The sequence below is a fragment of the Lithobates pipiens genome, unplaced genomic scaffold, assembly GCF_037356315.1.
Source record: "Lithobates pipiens isolate NorthernLeopardFrog02 unplaced genomic scaffold, aLitPip1_a1.2 Scaffold_1, whole genome shotgun sequence".
NCBI classification, from domain to species: Eukaryota; Metazoa; Chordata; class Amphibia; order Anura; family Ranidae; genus Lithobates; species Lithobates pipiens.
In genome coordinates this window covers 132,283,253-132,299,153 of record NW_027507685.1, presented here as the reverse complement: position 1 = coordinate 132,299,153, position 15,901 = coordinate 132,283,253, and the positions used below count along the sequence as shown (strand labels likewise).

The window sequence follows — 15,901 nt, the reverse complement described above, 5'->3', positions numbered from 1 at the left end:
TGACAGGATTGGATAGTATGGGGAGCTATATAGTGACAGGATTGGATAGTATGGGGAGCTATAGTGACAGGATTGGATAGTATTGGGAGGTATAGTGACAGGATTGGATAGTATAGGGAGGTATAGTGACAGGATTGGATAGTATAGGGAGGTATAGTGACAGGATTGGATAGTATAGGGAGGTATAGTGACAGGATTGGATAGTATAGGGAGGTATAGTGACAGGATTGGATAGTATAGGGAGCTATAGTGACAGAATTGGATAGTATAAGGAGCTATAGTGACAGGATTGGATAGTATAGAGAGCTGTAGTGACAGGATTTGATAGTATAGGGAGCTATATTGACAAAATTGGATGGTATAAGGAGGTGGTCAGAGACTGGCGACATGGTAGAGGAGGTGGTCAGAGACTGGCGACATGGTACAGGAGGTGGTCAGAGACTGGCGACATGGTACAGGAGGTGGTCAGAGACTGGTGACATGGTACAGGAGGTGGTCAGAGACTGGCGACATGGTACAGGAGGTGGTCAGAGACTGGCGACATGGTACAGGAGGTGGTCAGAGACTGGCGACATGGTGCAGGAGGTGGTCAGAGACTGGCGACATGGTGCAGGAGGTGGTCAGAGACTGGCGACGTGGTACAGGAGGTGGTCAGAGACTGGCGACATGGTACAGGAGGTGGTCAGAGACTGGCGACATGGTGCAGGAGGTGGTCAGAGACTGGCGACATGGTGCAGGAGATGGTCAGAGACTGGCGACATGGTACAAGAGATAAGTGCAGCCAGTGATGGCCCCAGTGGTGCCGCCAGTGATGCCCCCAGTGCAGGGAAGAGAGAGGAGAGCCGCCTCCGCCGCCTGGTTGAATAGAGCGCTGGGAACATCACAGCTTTAATTTCAATAGCTGTGTGTTCCCCGTCGCGCGCCGTCACATACAGCCCCTCCCCCGTGTCCGGGCACTTTGATAGACAGATCACCCGTCCAATCGCTTATTGAGATTTATTTTTTAACCAAAAATATATAGAATACATATCAGCCTAAACTGAGAAAAACTTTTTTTTTTTTTTTTATTTGGATATTTATTATATCAAAAAGTTAAAAATATTGTGCTTTTTTCAAACTTGTCACTCTTCTTTTGTTTATAGCATAAGGAGTAAAAACCGCAGAGATGATCAAATACCACCAAAAGAAAGCTCCATTTGTGGTGGAATAAAATGATAAAAATTCATTCATTTGGGTACAGTGTTGCGTGACCGCACAATTGTCATTCACAGTGCTGAAAACTGAAAATTGGCCTGGGCAGGAAGGGGATGAAAATGCCCTGTATTGAAGTGGTTAAATATTGGTGCTACATTGGCTTTTCTCCAATCACCTGGTACCATTCCAGTCAGTAGACTGTCAGTCAAAATTGGGAACAATGGTCTACACCGCCGATGCTCCTGCTAACCAGATTGGCTTGAAAGCAGTACGTTTCCAAACCTGCAGCCCCCAATGCAGCTTGGGCCCCTGGGCAGTGCCCACTCACTAAGACATACCTCCTTTGAAGCACCACTAAAGCTACATGTGGTATAATTGTAAAGCAAACCCGAAGCAAAGCAAAAGCAAGGTGTAAACAGGACTTTATGCTAAGCATTTTATTTAGTGACAGGATCTTTGACTAGCGTTCAGAGAACTTTAACAAAGTCTGTCCGAAGCCTTGTTTTGGAGCAAGTGTAAACTAGCCGATAATGTGCGTTGAAGCCAAAGCAAATGTAAATGAGCTCTTAGGGTTAATGGACACTCTACAGCCAGTTACATTTTGTAGTGTCAGTGTACAGTAGTAGCATCAGGGAACATTCTGTAGTGGTGTCAGTGAATGTTCTGTAGTGGTGTCAGTGTACAGTAGTGGCGTCAGGGAACATTCTGTAGTGATGTCAGTGTATGTTCTGTAGTGGCGTCATTGTACAGTAGTGGTGTCATTGTACGGTAGTAATGTCAGTGAATGTTCTGTAGTGGTGTCAGTGTACAGTAGTGATGTCAGTGTATGTTCTGTAGTGGTGTCAGTGTACAGTATTGATGTCAGTGTATGTTCTGTAGTGGTGTCAGGGAACATTCTGTAGTGATGTCAGTGTACAGTAGTGGCGTCAGTGTACAGTAGTGATGTCAGTGAATGTTCTGTAGTGGTGTCAATGTACAGTAGTAATGTCAGTTAATGTTTTCTAGTGGTGTCAGTGAATGTTCTGTAGTGATGTCAGTGTACAGTAGTGGTGTCAGTGAATCTTCTGTAGTGATGTCAGTGTACAGTAGTGATGTCAGTAAATGTGCTGTAGTGATGTCAGTCTACAGTAGTGATGTCAGTTTATGTTCTGTAGTGATGTCAGTGTACAGAAGTGGCGTCAGGGAACATTGTGTAGTGATGTCAGTGAATGTTCTGTATTGGTAACAGTGAACGTACTGTAGATTCTGTAGTGGTGTCAGTGAATGTTCTGTAGTGATGTCAGTGAATGTTCTGTAGTGGCGCTAGTGTACAGTAGTGATGTCAGTGAATTTTCTGTAGTGATGTCAGTGTACAGTAGTGGTGTCAGTGTACAGTAGTGGCGTCAGTGAATGTTCTGTAGTGATGTCAGTGTACAGTAGTGGCGTCAGTGAATGTTCTGTAGTGATGTCAGTGTACAGTAGTGATGTCAGTGAATGTACTGTAGTGGTGTCAGTGAATGTTTTGTAGTGGTGTCAATGTACAGTAGTAATGTCAGTGAATGTTTTGTAGTGGGGTCAGTGAAAGTTCTGTAGTGATGTCAGTGTACAGAAGTGGTGTCAGTGAATGTTCTGTAGTGATGTCAGTATATGTTCTGTAGTGGTGTCAGTGTACACTAGTGATGTTAGTGAATGTTCTGTAGTGGTGTCAATGTACAGTAGCAATGTCAGTGAATGTTCTGTAGTGATGTCAGAGTACAGTAGTGGTGTCAGTGTACAGTAGTGATGTCAGTATATGTTCTGTAGTGAGGTCAGTGTACAGTATTGGTGTCAGTGTGCAGAAGTGGCGGCAGGGAACATTCTGTAGTGATGTCAGTGAATGTTCTGTAGTGAGGTCAGTGAATGTTCTATAGTGATGTCAATGTACAGTAGTGGTGTCAGTGTGCAGAAGAGGTGTCAGTGAATGTTATGTAGTGGTATCAATGTACAGTAGTAATGTCAGCGAATGTTCTGTAGTGGTGTCAGTGAATGTTCTGTAGTGATGGTAGTGTCTATTCTGTAGTGATGTCAGTGTATAGTGTCAGTGAATGTTCTTTAGTGATATCAGTGTATGTTCTGTAGTGGTGTCAGTGTACAGTAGTGATGTCAGAGAATGTTCTGTAGTCATGTCAGTGTACAGTAGTGGTGTCAGTGTAGAGAAGTGGCGTCAGGGAACATTCTGTAGTGATGTCAGTGAATGTTCTGTAGTGATGTCAATGTACAGTAGTGGTGTCAGTGAATGTTTTGTAGTAGTGTCAGTGAATTTTCTGTAGTGGCGTCAGGGAACATTCTGTAGTGATGTCAGTGAATGTTCTGTATTGGTATCAGTGAATGTTCTGTAGTGATGCCAACGTACAGTAGTGGTGTCAGTGAATGTTCTGTAGTGGTGTCAGTGAATGTTCTGTAGTGGTTTCAGTGTACAGTAGCGGTGTCAGTGAATGTTCTGTAGTGGTGTCTGTGCACAGTAGCGGTGTCAGTGAATGTTCTGTAGTGATGTCAGTGTACAGTACTGATGTCAGTGAATGTTCTGTAGTGATGTCAGTGTACAGTACTGATGTCAGTGAATGTTCTGTAGCGATGTCAGTGTACAGTACTGAAGTCAGTGAATGTTCTGTAGTGGTATCAATAAATGCTCTGTGGCAGTGTGCACACAGGGAGCAGTACCCCTCCCCACTTGTTGTATTGGACTGTTATCTCCCCTCCCGTCCCGGTAATTCTGGAACCTCCAGCACCGTACTCAGCTCTCACCTCCACTTCCGGATCGTCCCACCTCTCCTTGCTCCTTCTCTATGACCCCGGCCGCTCCGCCCCGCCCTGTCCTCTCTCTCTATGGTTACGTCCGGTTTCTGTGAAGGGGGTGGAGAGTCGTAAAATGACATATATGGGCACGGAGCTGAGCATTGGCTGTGCGGTACGCTGAGCACAGCCCTGCAGACTTCTGTAGGCTGTTGCCACCAGCAGGTCGAGAGGGAATACTGCACCAAAACGAGATTGTATTGCTGTGGAGAATATTTTTTAATAAAGCGGATGAATCCCGGTGTCTTGTCGAATACTGTCCTCCATCAGTTCTCTTCTGCATTTCAGGGAATTACAAACATCAGAATACCCCCCCCCCCCCCCCCAGAAAAACAAACTCGGTAATAAAGTGCCACGCACAGTAATATACGATGAAATGAGTGTGCAAACAGTGGGAAGGTAATGAAGGGGTATGAGAGCATGAAGGGGTATGGCCCCATTCACACGAACATTCTGATTGGGCTCACATGTTCGTTTCGTTTTTCAGGTGGTCCCTATCAATGCATAGCTCCAAACTGTCACCGATTTTGAGGGACTGTCCCTGATTTGGTGCAATTTCCATCTGTCCCTCTTTCCTCCTCATTTGTCCCTCATTTTGGTCTAATCTGTATAGTTGTATATAAAATGCACCTTTTAGCTATCAAAAAGTGTTTCCCAGCGCTAAACGTTTCATCTCATTTCTAAATTTCCGCGTTTGTACATTTTAATAGCCGATATAAAGAAATAGTAGTGGTAAAAAAAAAAAGCCCTTGTGGGTTTAAAGTGGGGTACCCCCTAAAAAAAAAAAAATTAAAAGTCAGCAGCTACAAATACTGCAGCTGCTGACTTTTAATAATCGGACACTTACCTGTCCCAGGGTCCAGCAATGTGGGGGAACGAAGCCCCCCCCCCCCTCGTTCCCCGCTCCGCTCGCGGTGCTGTCATGCATGCTGTGGGCATGGCGCCGCAGAATGTGCGGCGTGAGGGGAAGTCACCAGCCCGGGCAAGGAAGAAGGCAGACTATGAGGGACCCCCTAGCAACAGGTTTTTAGAGGTGAGTAAAAAATTATTTTTTTGCCAATTATTTTTTTATTTTTTAAGAATTTTAAGCAACTTTTTATTTTTTGGTTGCAACTAGGGATGGCCGAACGGTTCGCCCGGCGGTCGTTTTGTGGCAAATTTCGGCTGTTCGCCGTCCGCCCGATCAGGGGACTTTTGCCGCTGTTCGCCCGGCGGACTTCCGTGTTTTTTTTTTAAATTGTTTATTTATAAAGTTTTTTCCAAAAAAAGAAAAAGGTACAATACAGTATAAAGAAAAAGCATTTCAACTTTCGATAATACAAAGCCATGTATATAGAAACGTACGAAATTGAGCGTACATACAGGTATGTTCATAAAGTAAGCATCTTCCAACCATGGATCATTCAAGTACAATTAGCATACCATATCATGTGATAAATGAAAGCGGAAGAGGATATATAGTTACGTATAACAACAATACAGAAAAAAAAGAAAGAAAAAGATAGCAAGGTACAACTTAATCAGACGTTTGCATCATGGGAATCAGGAGGTTTAAGGGTTAGCAGACTCAAGGGGGAACTCAGAGTCGTCCCATTTCTTCCATATTTTATAAAAAGAGGGAAGTGTATCTTCCGTTTTAGCAGTCAAGTGTTCCATCCTACGTATATCTGCCATTATGGAAAGAAAAAGATGGAATGTGGGGGGAATGGTGGATAGCCAATGTCTAGGAATTGCTCTCTTAGCGGCCAGAAGGATAAAGGACATCAGGTTGCGCGAGGGTTTAGACAGTCTCGGAAAAGGAAGGCCTAGAAGGAAGTGCATGGGATTCAGAGGGATAGGTGTCATTAGTACCTTTTGTAAAAGATCCTGAATTTTAGTCCAATAAGGGCTAATAAAGGGGCATTCCCAAAATATATGGAAATGAGAACCTACAGACTCGCCGCATCTCCAGCAAATATTGGAGATGGCTGGGTTGCGAGCATGCAGCAAGTCTGGGGTCCTGTACCAAAACATCAAGATCTTAATAGCGGTTTCCCTCTGCACTACACAACGTGACGTTTTGGATGTAGATTGGACTTCCGTGTTTACTGCGTAAAAGAACTTTTACCTATGATGACACATCCATCATGGGGTACAGGACAGCCAATTGAGACATTACAGCACATGGACACTTGGACATTCCCCCTAACTTATAAATAGACCCGATCCGGCGGCCATTTTACATTCTTTCTTCTGTCACTATAGGGAGAGGTTGCTGAGTGGAGCAGGGAGAGACTGCAGTGACCCAAATCGCTAGCTATTTGGTCCACAAAAGTTCTTTTCAGGACTGGTATAGGTGTAAGGTGTAGTTCAGGATATAGGTTTGAGGCACTGCTGTGCTACTGATTTTTGCAGCAGCCTGTCTTTTGTCATTGTAGAGAGAGGGACAGGACGCTGTGTGCTGCCGGGACAGTCAGTTTAATCATTAGCTGTTACTATTAGGTCCACAAAAGTGCTATTCAAGTTATTGTTCCAGCAGCCTCTGTTTTGTCAGTTTAAATAGGGACAGGCAGGAAGCTGTGTGTGAGGCAGTGAGGGACAGTCAGTTTAATCAGTAGCCGTTACTATTAGGTCCACAAAGGTTCTTTTCAGGACTGGTATGGTAATAGGCTTGTACACGTATAATATTCTTTCTTCCAAATATAGAAAGAATATTATACTTGACTGCTGTCCTTCTGCTGCAGTAGTCCTTTATCAGTATAGGGACTGAGGTACAGTCTGCTAATCATTCACAACTTACTTGTTCCACAAAGGTCCTTATAAGGACTGGTAAGGTCTAGGGTACTGCAGTACATAGGGTTGAGTGAGGTACAGTCTGCTATTCCTTAAGGACTGGTATAGGTCCACAATACATAGGGTTGAGGTGCACTACTGCTGACTGCTGCCCTTCTGCTGCAGTAGTCCTTTATCAGTATAGGGACTGAGGTACAGTCTGCTAATCATTCACAACCTACTTGTTCCACAAAGGTCCTTATAAGGACTGGTAAGGTATAGGGTACTACAGTACATAGGGTTGAGTGAGGTACAGTCTGCTATTCCTTAAGGACTGGTATAGGTCCACAATACATAGGGTTCAGGTGCACTACTGTTGACTGCTGCCCTTCTGCTGCAGTAGTCCTTTATCAGTATAGGGACTGAGGTACAGTCTGCTAATCATTCACAACCTACTTGTTCCACAAAGGTCCTTATAAGGACTGGTAAGGTATAGGGTACTACAGTACATAGGGTTGAGTGAGGTACAGTCTGCTATTCCTTAAGGACTGGTATAGGTCCACAATACATAGGGTTCAGGTGCACTACTGTTGACTGCTGCCCTTCTGCTGCAGTAGTCCTTTATCAGTATAGGGACTGAGGTACAGTCTGCTAATCATTCACAACCTACTTGTTCCACAAAGGTCCTTATAAGGACTGGTAAGGTATAGGGTACTACAGTACATAGGGTTGAGTGAGGTACAGTCTGCTATTCCGTAAGGACTGGTATAGGTCCACAATACATAGGGTTGAGGTGCACTACTGCTGACTGCTGCCCTATACTGCAGCAGTCCTTTATCAGTATAGGGACTGAGAGTTTTGTCACAGGGTCATTTAAAAAAAGACAGGCAGAGGAAGAGGCAGGCCCTTCCGCAGGGGTGGTAGGGCAGGAGCAACAGGCTTGAGCCAAAGTAGGAAGTTGCAGAAGGTGCGTTCAATTCATTTAAAGGACGCACCAGACTTGGTTGAGTGGCTCACTCAGCCTTACTCTTCTGCACCCTCCTCATCCTCTCGATCTGCACCCTCTTCTTCACTCTCTGCTATGTGCACCCCCAAAGACACTACCACCAACAACACCACCACCACCACATACCTTCCGCTTGAGTCACAGGAATTATTTTCCGATCCATATCAAGACATTTCTGATGCGCAGCCACTCTTGATATTGGATCAGGAAGAGGAGGTAGCAACAAACGCCACTCAGCAGTCTGACGACAGTACCCAGATCAGCCCAAGGAGGAGGTTGGTCCCCGGTGTTGCTGCCTACTCCGAGATCTCTACTTATAGCGGTGGGGAAGGTGACGTCGATGATGACGTGTCTAGTGATGTCACGTGGGTGCCCACAAGAGAGGAAGAGGAGGGGAGTTCAGAGGGAGATATGGACCAGCAGATAGGGAGGAGAAGCAGGAATAACTTACATTGCACAGGAGGGACAAAGCAGACTGCAAATGTATCAGGAGCGAGTCATCGACCATGTACGGCACATGGCTCCGCAGTGTGGGCTTTTTTTAACGTGTCCGCTGCTGACAATAGCGTTGCCATCTGCAATCTTTGCAGTCAGCGCATTAGTCGCGGTAAGCCCAACACTCACCTAGGGACGACCGCCTTAAGAAGGCACATAAGCAGCCATCACCAAGCCCAGTGGGAGCAACGGAACACACAAAGCCACACTCCAGGCTTTCACCGCCCAGCCTCGTCTTCTACTTCTCCTTCTCCTCTCTCCTCACAATTGTCCTCCACTCCACCTTCCATCACGCCAAGCTCACATTTTTCTGCAAAAAGGCAGGCTTCCGTGAGCCTAATGTTCGAGCGTAAAAAAATGATGACGCCGGATAACCCTCTTGCCCAACGGTTGACGACTGGCTTGTCAGAACTCATAGCCCGCCAACTACTGCCATATAAACTGGTGGACTCGGAGGCCTTTTGCAAATTTGTGGCCATTGGAACACCACAATGGAAGGTCCCAGGAAGTAAGTATTTCTCACAGAAGGGCATCCCAGAGCTATATGGCCATGTTCAGCGGCAAGTGAATGTATCTCTGGCACACAGTGTCGGTGCCAAGATACATCTGACCACAGACACGTGGTCTAGCAAACACGGGCAGGGAAGGTATATCTCTTTTACTGCCCACTGGGTGAACCTTCTGATGGCCGTCAAGCATGTAACCCGTGGCAACCGTGTAGCTTTGGTTTTACCGCCACGGATTGCATGCAGGCCTGGCTCTTCTCCTCCTCCTCCTACTCCATCCTCCTCCCTCTCCTCCTCAGCTGACTCCTCCTTTTCCGCTGCTAGCGTCTCTTTCACTGCGCCGCCCAAGCTCCCCAGAACCTATTCGACATGCCAGGTGAGACGTTGCCATGCCGTTCTGCGTCTGTTGTGCCTGGAAGCCAAGAGCCACACTGGCCCGGCACTCCTTTCAGCTTTGCGTTCACAGGCAGATCAGTGGCTAACACCACTCAATTTGACAGTTGGTAAAGTGGTGTGTGACAACGGTGCCAATCTGCTTAGCGCATCTGCAGGTGTCATTGCTGTATGTCACGCTGCTGGTGATCATCTCCTGCACCCTCTTCTTTGCCTACCCTGACCTTCCCTCTCCTCCATTGCCTTCATGCGCTCCACAGTCCTGAATTGTCACAACAATTTCACATATAAAAAAAGAATGCTTGTAGTTGTCGATCCCAGATTCACCTCATACATGTGTTATGTCATTGGTCATGTGGTGGGACTATGTTTGCACAGCTAGTAATTATTTTGTGGCTGCAAATTTGACCTGTAGGTTTGCAAAGTTCGCCTCCCATTGAAGTCAATGGGGCCCGCCGCGAACGTTACAGTTCGCGAACTATCGGCCGCGTTCGCGAAACGCCCCGTCGGAAGTTCGTCCATCACACTCATTCATCCAAAACGCCGGATGTAAAACCCAGGAAGCCAGCGCACCGACGTCTGATCGACGTCATGCACCCAGGGCCTGGGGGCGTGGGGTCAATGTGCAGCGGATAGCCCATCCGACCCCCCCACTAATGGAGTGGGAAGGAGGGACTCCCGGTGCACGTTGCAGCTCCCAAGGTATGACCAACCACAGCCGCACCAAGCAATCCACTCAGACCACACGCCAAGAAACACTGTGCCATGAATGCATGAGTGCATGCTGCATATCTGTATATAACATGTTAATGACTGCCTATCTTATTTATCTTGACCCATGAGTATGCAAGGGAAAAGAGTAGGGGTCTCCAAAAATTGCTGTCCCTGCATACATGCTTCCATCCTTGATAATTAATGAAAAAGAAAAGAGTTTGGGACTTTAAATGAGGCCTCTGAAGTAGAAATCAGAGGTACCTCCATTCCGGCTTTTGCGCAGCAAAAAGAGAGATAGGGTTTAGGACTTTGAGTGAAGCATGCAGCTGGAGAGCAAGGAGGCACTAAAGGTTATCAAAATTAATTTTATTCCATAAATACAACATACAATACAATACATTACTGGAATTACAATAGTGATAAAATAGCCACTGACCGTAAACATAAGGTAGCAGCATTGTTGGTTCAAACAACTGGATGTATGTACCATGATTGTAGCATCTATAGCTCGACGCGTTTCGTGACTAATTAACCTTTTGTTTTTGGTTCATTTTCCTTTAAGGGTGTGTGGCAGGGGGCGTGTCCTATGCCTCCCATATGTTTGCTAGTAGGTGTCCCTTATTGCTATCTCAAAATGTTGGGAGGTATGCTCAATGTTTCTCTATGGAGCAGGGGGTGTATCAGAGTATAAAGCAGCATGGGAGCATGAAGTGGATATGGGAGCACAAAGGAGTATGGGAGCACGAAGGGGTATGGGAGCACAAAGGGGTATGGGAGCAGGAAGAGGTATGGGAGCGGGAAGAGGTATGGGAGCACGAAGGGGGTATGGGAGCACGAAGGGGGTATGGGAGCACGAGGGGGTATGGGAGCACGAAGGGGTATGGGAGCACGAAGGAGTATGGGAGCACGAAGGAGTATGGCAGCATGAAGGGGTATGGGAGTATAAAGGAGTATGGGAGCACAAAGGGGTATGGGAGCACAAAGGGGTATGGGAGTATGAAGGAGTATGGCAGCATGAAGGGGTATGGGAGTATGAAGGAGTATGACAGCATGAAGGGGTATAGGAGTATGAAGGAGTATGGGAGCACAAAGGGGTGTGGGAGCACGAAGGAGTATGGGAGCACGAAGGAGTATGGGAGCACGAAGAGGTATGGAAGCACGAAGGGGGTATGGGAGCACGAAGAGGTATGGGAGCACGAAGGGGTATGGGAGCATGAAGGAGTATAGTAGCACAAAGAAGTATAGTAGCACGAAGGAGTATGGCAGCATGACGGGGTATGGGAGTATGAAGGAGTATGGGAGCACAAAGGGGTATGGGAGCACGAAGGGGTATGGGAGCATGAAGGAGTATAGTACATAGGGTTGAGTGAGGTACAGTCTGCTATTCCGTAAGGACTGGTATAGGTCCACAATACATAGGGTTGAGGTGCACTACTGCTGACTGCTGCCCTATACTGCAGCAGTCCTTTATCAGTATAGGGACTGAGAGTTTTGTCACAGGGTCATTTAAAAAAAGACAGGCAGAGGAAGAGGCAGGCCCTTCCGCAGGGGTGGTAGGGCAGGAGCAACAGGCTTGAGCCAAAGTAGGAAGTTGCAGAAGGTGCGTTCAATTCATTTAAAGGACGCACCAGACTTGGTTGAGTGGCTCACTCAGCCTTACTCTTCTGCACCCTCCTCATCCTCTGGATCTGCACCCTCTTCTTCACTCTCTGCTATGTGCACCCCCAAAGACACTACCACCAACAACACCACCACCACCACATACCTTCCGCTTGAGTCACAGGAATTATTTTCCGATCCATATCAAGACATTTCTGATGCGCAGCCACTCTTGATATTGGATCAGGAAGAGGAGGTAGCAACAAACGCCACTCAGCAGTCTGACGACAGTACCCAGATCAGCCCAAGGAGGAGGTTGGTCCCCGGTGTTGCTGCCTACTCCGAGATCTCTACTTATAGTGGTGGGGAAGGTGACGTCGATGATGACGTGTCTAGTGATGTCACGTGGGTGCCCACAAGAGAGGAAGAGGAGGGGAGTTCAGAGGGAGATATGGACCAGCAGATAGGGAGGAGAAGCAGGAATAACTTACATTGCACAGGAGGGACAAAGCAGACTGCAAATGTATCAGGAGCGAGTCATCGACCATGTACGGCACATGGCTCCGCAGTGTGGGCTTTTTTTAACGTGTCCGCTGCTGACAATAGCGTTGCCATCTGCAATCTTTGCAGTCAGCGCATTAGTCGCGGTAAGCCCAACACTCACCTAGGGACGACCGCCTTAAGAAGGCACATGAGCAGCCATCACCAAGCCCAGTGGGAGCAACGGAACACACAAAGCCACACTCCAGGCTTTCACCGCCCAGCCTCGTCTTCTACTTCTCCTTCTCCTCTCTCCTCACAATTGTCCTCCACTCCACCTTCCATCACGCCAAGCTCACATTTTTCTGCAAAAAGGCAGGCTTCCGTGAGCCTAATGTTCGAGCGTAAAAAAATGATGACGCCGGATAACCCTCTTGCCCAACGGTTGACGACTGGCTTGTCAGAACTCATAGCCCGCCAACTACTGCCATATAAACTGGTGGACTCGGAGGCCTTTTGCAAATTTGTGGCCATTGGAACACCACAATGGAAGGTCCCAGGAAGTAAGTATTTCTCACAGAAGGGCATCCCAGAGCTATATGGCCATGTTCAGCGGCAAGTGAATGTATCTCTGGCACACAGTGTCGGTGCCAAGATACATCTGACCACAGACACGTGGTCTAGCAAACACGGGCAGGGAAGGTATATCTCTTTTACTGCCCACTGGGTGAACCTTCTGATGGCCGTCAAGCATGTAACCCGTGGCAACCGTGTAGCTTTGGTTTTACCGCCACGGATTGCATGCAGGCCTGGCTCTTCTCCTCCTCCTCCTACTCCATCCTCCTCCCTCTCCCCCTCAGCTGACTCCTCCTTTTCCGCTGCTAGCGTCTCTTTCACTGCGCCGCCCAAGCTCCCCAGAACCTATTCGACATGCCAGGTGAGACGTTGCCATGCCGTTCTGTGTCTGTTGTGCCTTGAAGCCAAGAGCCACACTGGCCCGGCACTCCTTTCAGCTTTGCGTTCACAGGCAGATCAGTGGCTAACACCGCTCAATTTGACAGTTGGTAAAGTGGTGTGTGACAACGGTGCCAATCTGCTTAGCGCATCTGCAGGTGTCATTGCTGTATGTCACGCTGCTGGTGATCATCTCCTGCACCCTCTTCTTTGCCTACCCTGACCTTCCCTCTCCTCCATTGCCTTCATGCGCTCCACAGTCCTGAATTGTCACAACAATTTCACATATAAAAAAAGAATGCTTGTAGTTGTCGATCCCAGATTCACCTCATACATGTGTTATGTCATTGGTCATGTGGTGGGACTATGTTTGCACAGCTAGTAATTATTTTGTGGCTGCAAATTTGACCTGTAGGTTTGCAAAGTTCGCCTCCCATTGAAGTCAATGGGGCCCGCCGCGAACGTTACAGTTCGCGAACTATCGGCCGCGTTCGCGAAACGCCCCGTCGGAAGTTCGTCCATCACACTCATTCATCCAAAACGCCGGATGTAAAACCCAGGAAACCAGCGCACCGACGTCTGATCGACGTCATGCACCCAGGGCCTGGGGGCGTGGGGTCAACGTGCAGCGGATAGCCCATCCGACCCCCCCACTAATGGAGTGGGAAGGAGGGACTCCCGGTGCACGTTGCAGCTCCCAAGGTATGACCAACCACAGCCGCACCAAGCAATCCACTCAGACTACACGCCAAGAAACACTGTGCCATGAATGCATGAGTGCATGCTGCATATCTGTATATAACATGTTAATGACTGCCTATCTTATTTATCTTGACCCATGAGTATGCAAGGGAAAAGAGTAGGGGTCTCCAAAAATTGCTGTCCCTGCATACATGCTTCCATCCTTGATAATTAATGAAAAAGAAAAGAGTTTGGGACTTTAAATGAGGCCTCTGAAGTAGAAATCAGAGGTACCTCCATTCCGGCTTTTGCGCAGCAAAAAGAGAGATAGGGTTTAGGACTTTGAGTGAAGCATGCAGCTGGAGAGCAAGGAGGCACTAAAGGTTATCAAAATTAATTTTATTCCATAAATACAACATACAATACAATACATTACTGGAATTACAATAGTGATAAAATAGCCACTGACCGTAAACATAAGGTAGCAGCATTGTTGGTTCAAACAACTGGATGTATAACCATGATTGTAGCATCTATAGCTCGACGCGTTTCGTGACTAATTAACCTTTTGTTTTTGGTTCATTTTCCTTTAAGGGTGTGTGGCAGGGGGCGTGTCCTATGCCTCCCATATGTTTGCTAGTAGGTGTCCCTTATTGCTATCTCAAAATGTTGGGAGGTATGCTCAATGTTTCTCTATGGAGCAGTGGGTGTATCAGAGTATAAAGCAGCATGGGAGCATGAAGTGGATATGGGAGCACAAAGGAGTATGGGAGCACGAAGGGGTATGGGAGCACAAAGGGGTATGGGAGCACAAAGGGGTATGGGAGCAGGAAGAGGTATGGGAGCGGGAAGAGGTATGGGAGCACGAAGGGGGTATGGGAGCACGAAGGGGGTATGGGAGCACGAGGGGGTATGGGAGCACGAAGGGGTATGGGAGCACGAAGGAGTATGGGAGCACGAAGGAGTATGGCAGCATGAAGGGGTATGGGAGTATAAAGGAGTATGGGAGCACAAAGGGGTATGGGAGCACAAAGGGGTATGGGAGTATGAAGGAGTATGGCAGCATGAAGGGGTATGGGAGTATGAAGGAGTATGACAGCATGAAGGGGTATAGGAGTATGAAGGAGTATGGGAGCACAAAGGGGTGTGGGAGCACGAAGGAGTATGGGAGCACGAAGGAGTATGGGAGCACGAAGAGGTATGGAAGCACGAAGGGGGTATGGGAGCACGAAGAGGTATGGGAGCACGAAGAGGTATGGGAGCACGAAGGGGTATGGGAGCATGAAGGAGTATAGTAGCACAAAGGAGTATAGTAGCACGAAGGAGTATGGCAGCATGACGGGGTATGGGAGTATGAAGGAGTATGGGAGCACAAAGGGGTATGGGAGCACGAAGGGGTATGGGAGCATGAAGGAGTATAGTAGCACAAAGGAGTATAGTAGCACAAAGGAGTATGGCAGCATGAAGGGGTATGGGAGTATGAAGGAGTATGGGAGCACAAAGGGGTATGGGAGCACAAAGGGGTATGGGAGTATGAAGGAGTATGGCAGCATGAAGGGGTATGGGAGTATGAAAGAGTATGACAGCATGAAGGGGTATGGGAGTATGAAGGAGTATGGGAGCACAAAGGGGTGTGGGAGCACGAAGGAGTATGGGAGCACGAAGGAGTATGGGAGCATGAAGGAGTATGGGTGCATGAAGGAGTATGGGTGCATGAAGGAGTATGGGAGCATGAAGGGGTATGGGAGCACGAAGGAGTATGGGAGCACAAAGGAGTATGGGAGCATGAAGGAGTATGGGAGCATGAAGGGGTATGGGAGCACGAAGGAGTATGGGAGCACAAAGGAGTATGGGAGCACGAAGGGGTATGGGAGCATGAAGGGGTATGGGAGCATGAAGGGGTATGGAAGCACGAAGGAGTATGGGAGCATGAAAGGGATATGGGAGCACGAAGGAGTATGGCAGCATGAAGGGGTATGGCAGTATGAAGGAGTATGGGAGCACAAAGGGGTATGGGAGCACAAAGGAGTATGGGTAAACAGAACTCGATCTAATAAACATGTACAACACTCGGCACAATCATTATAAATAAAAAGCTTCCACCAAATATGCTTTCCAGTCCACATTACAGAAAAACTTTATAAAACTGGCTGTGACTACTTATAAACCAGACAGCAAGACTCCCCCTTATATTGGAGACCCCTCTTACATCAAAAGGCAACCTGTACATAAGAGTCCCCTTAGAAAGGAGTTCAATATTCTTCCTTACATTAGAGTCCCCCCAACACAGAGTCTGTCTTACATCAAAGTCCACATA

General features: G+C 47.5%; 1 protein-coding gene across 1 annotated transcript in view; it reads right to left on the bottom strand.

The window, feature by feature from the left end:
- FBXW5 (F-box and WD repeat domain containing 5) overlaps positions 1-4,047 on the bottom strand; it is a 79,640-nt gene extending 75,593 nt beyond the window's left edge. Inside the window, exon 1 of the mRNA XM_077476920.1 lies at positions 3,958-4,047. The gene's annotated coding sequence lies outside the window, so the exon portion shown is untranslated. The remainder of the gene's footprint in view (positions 1-3,957) is intronic.
- Between the last annotated feature and the right edge of the window lie 11,854 nt (positions 4,048-15,901).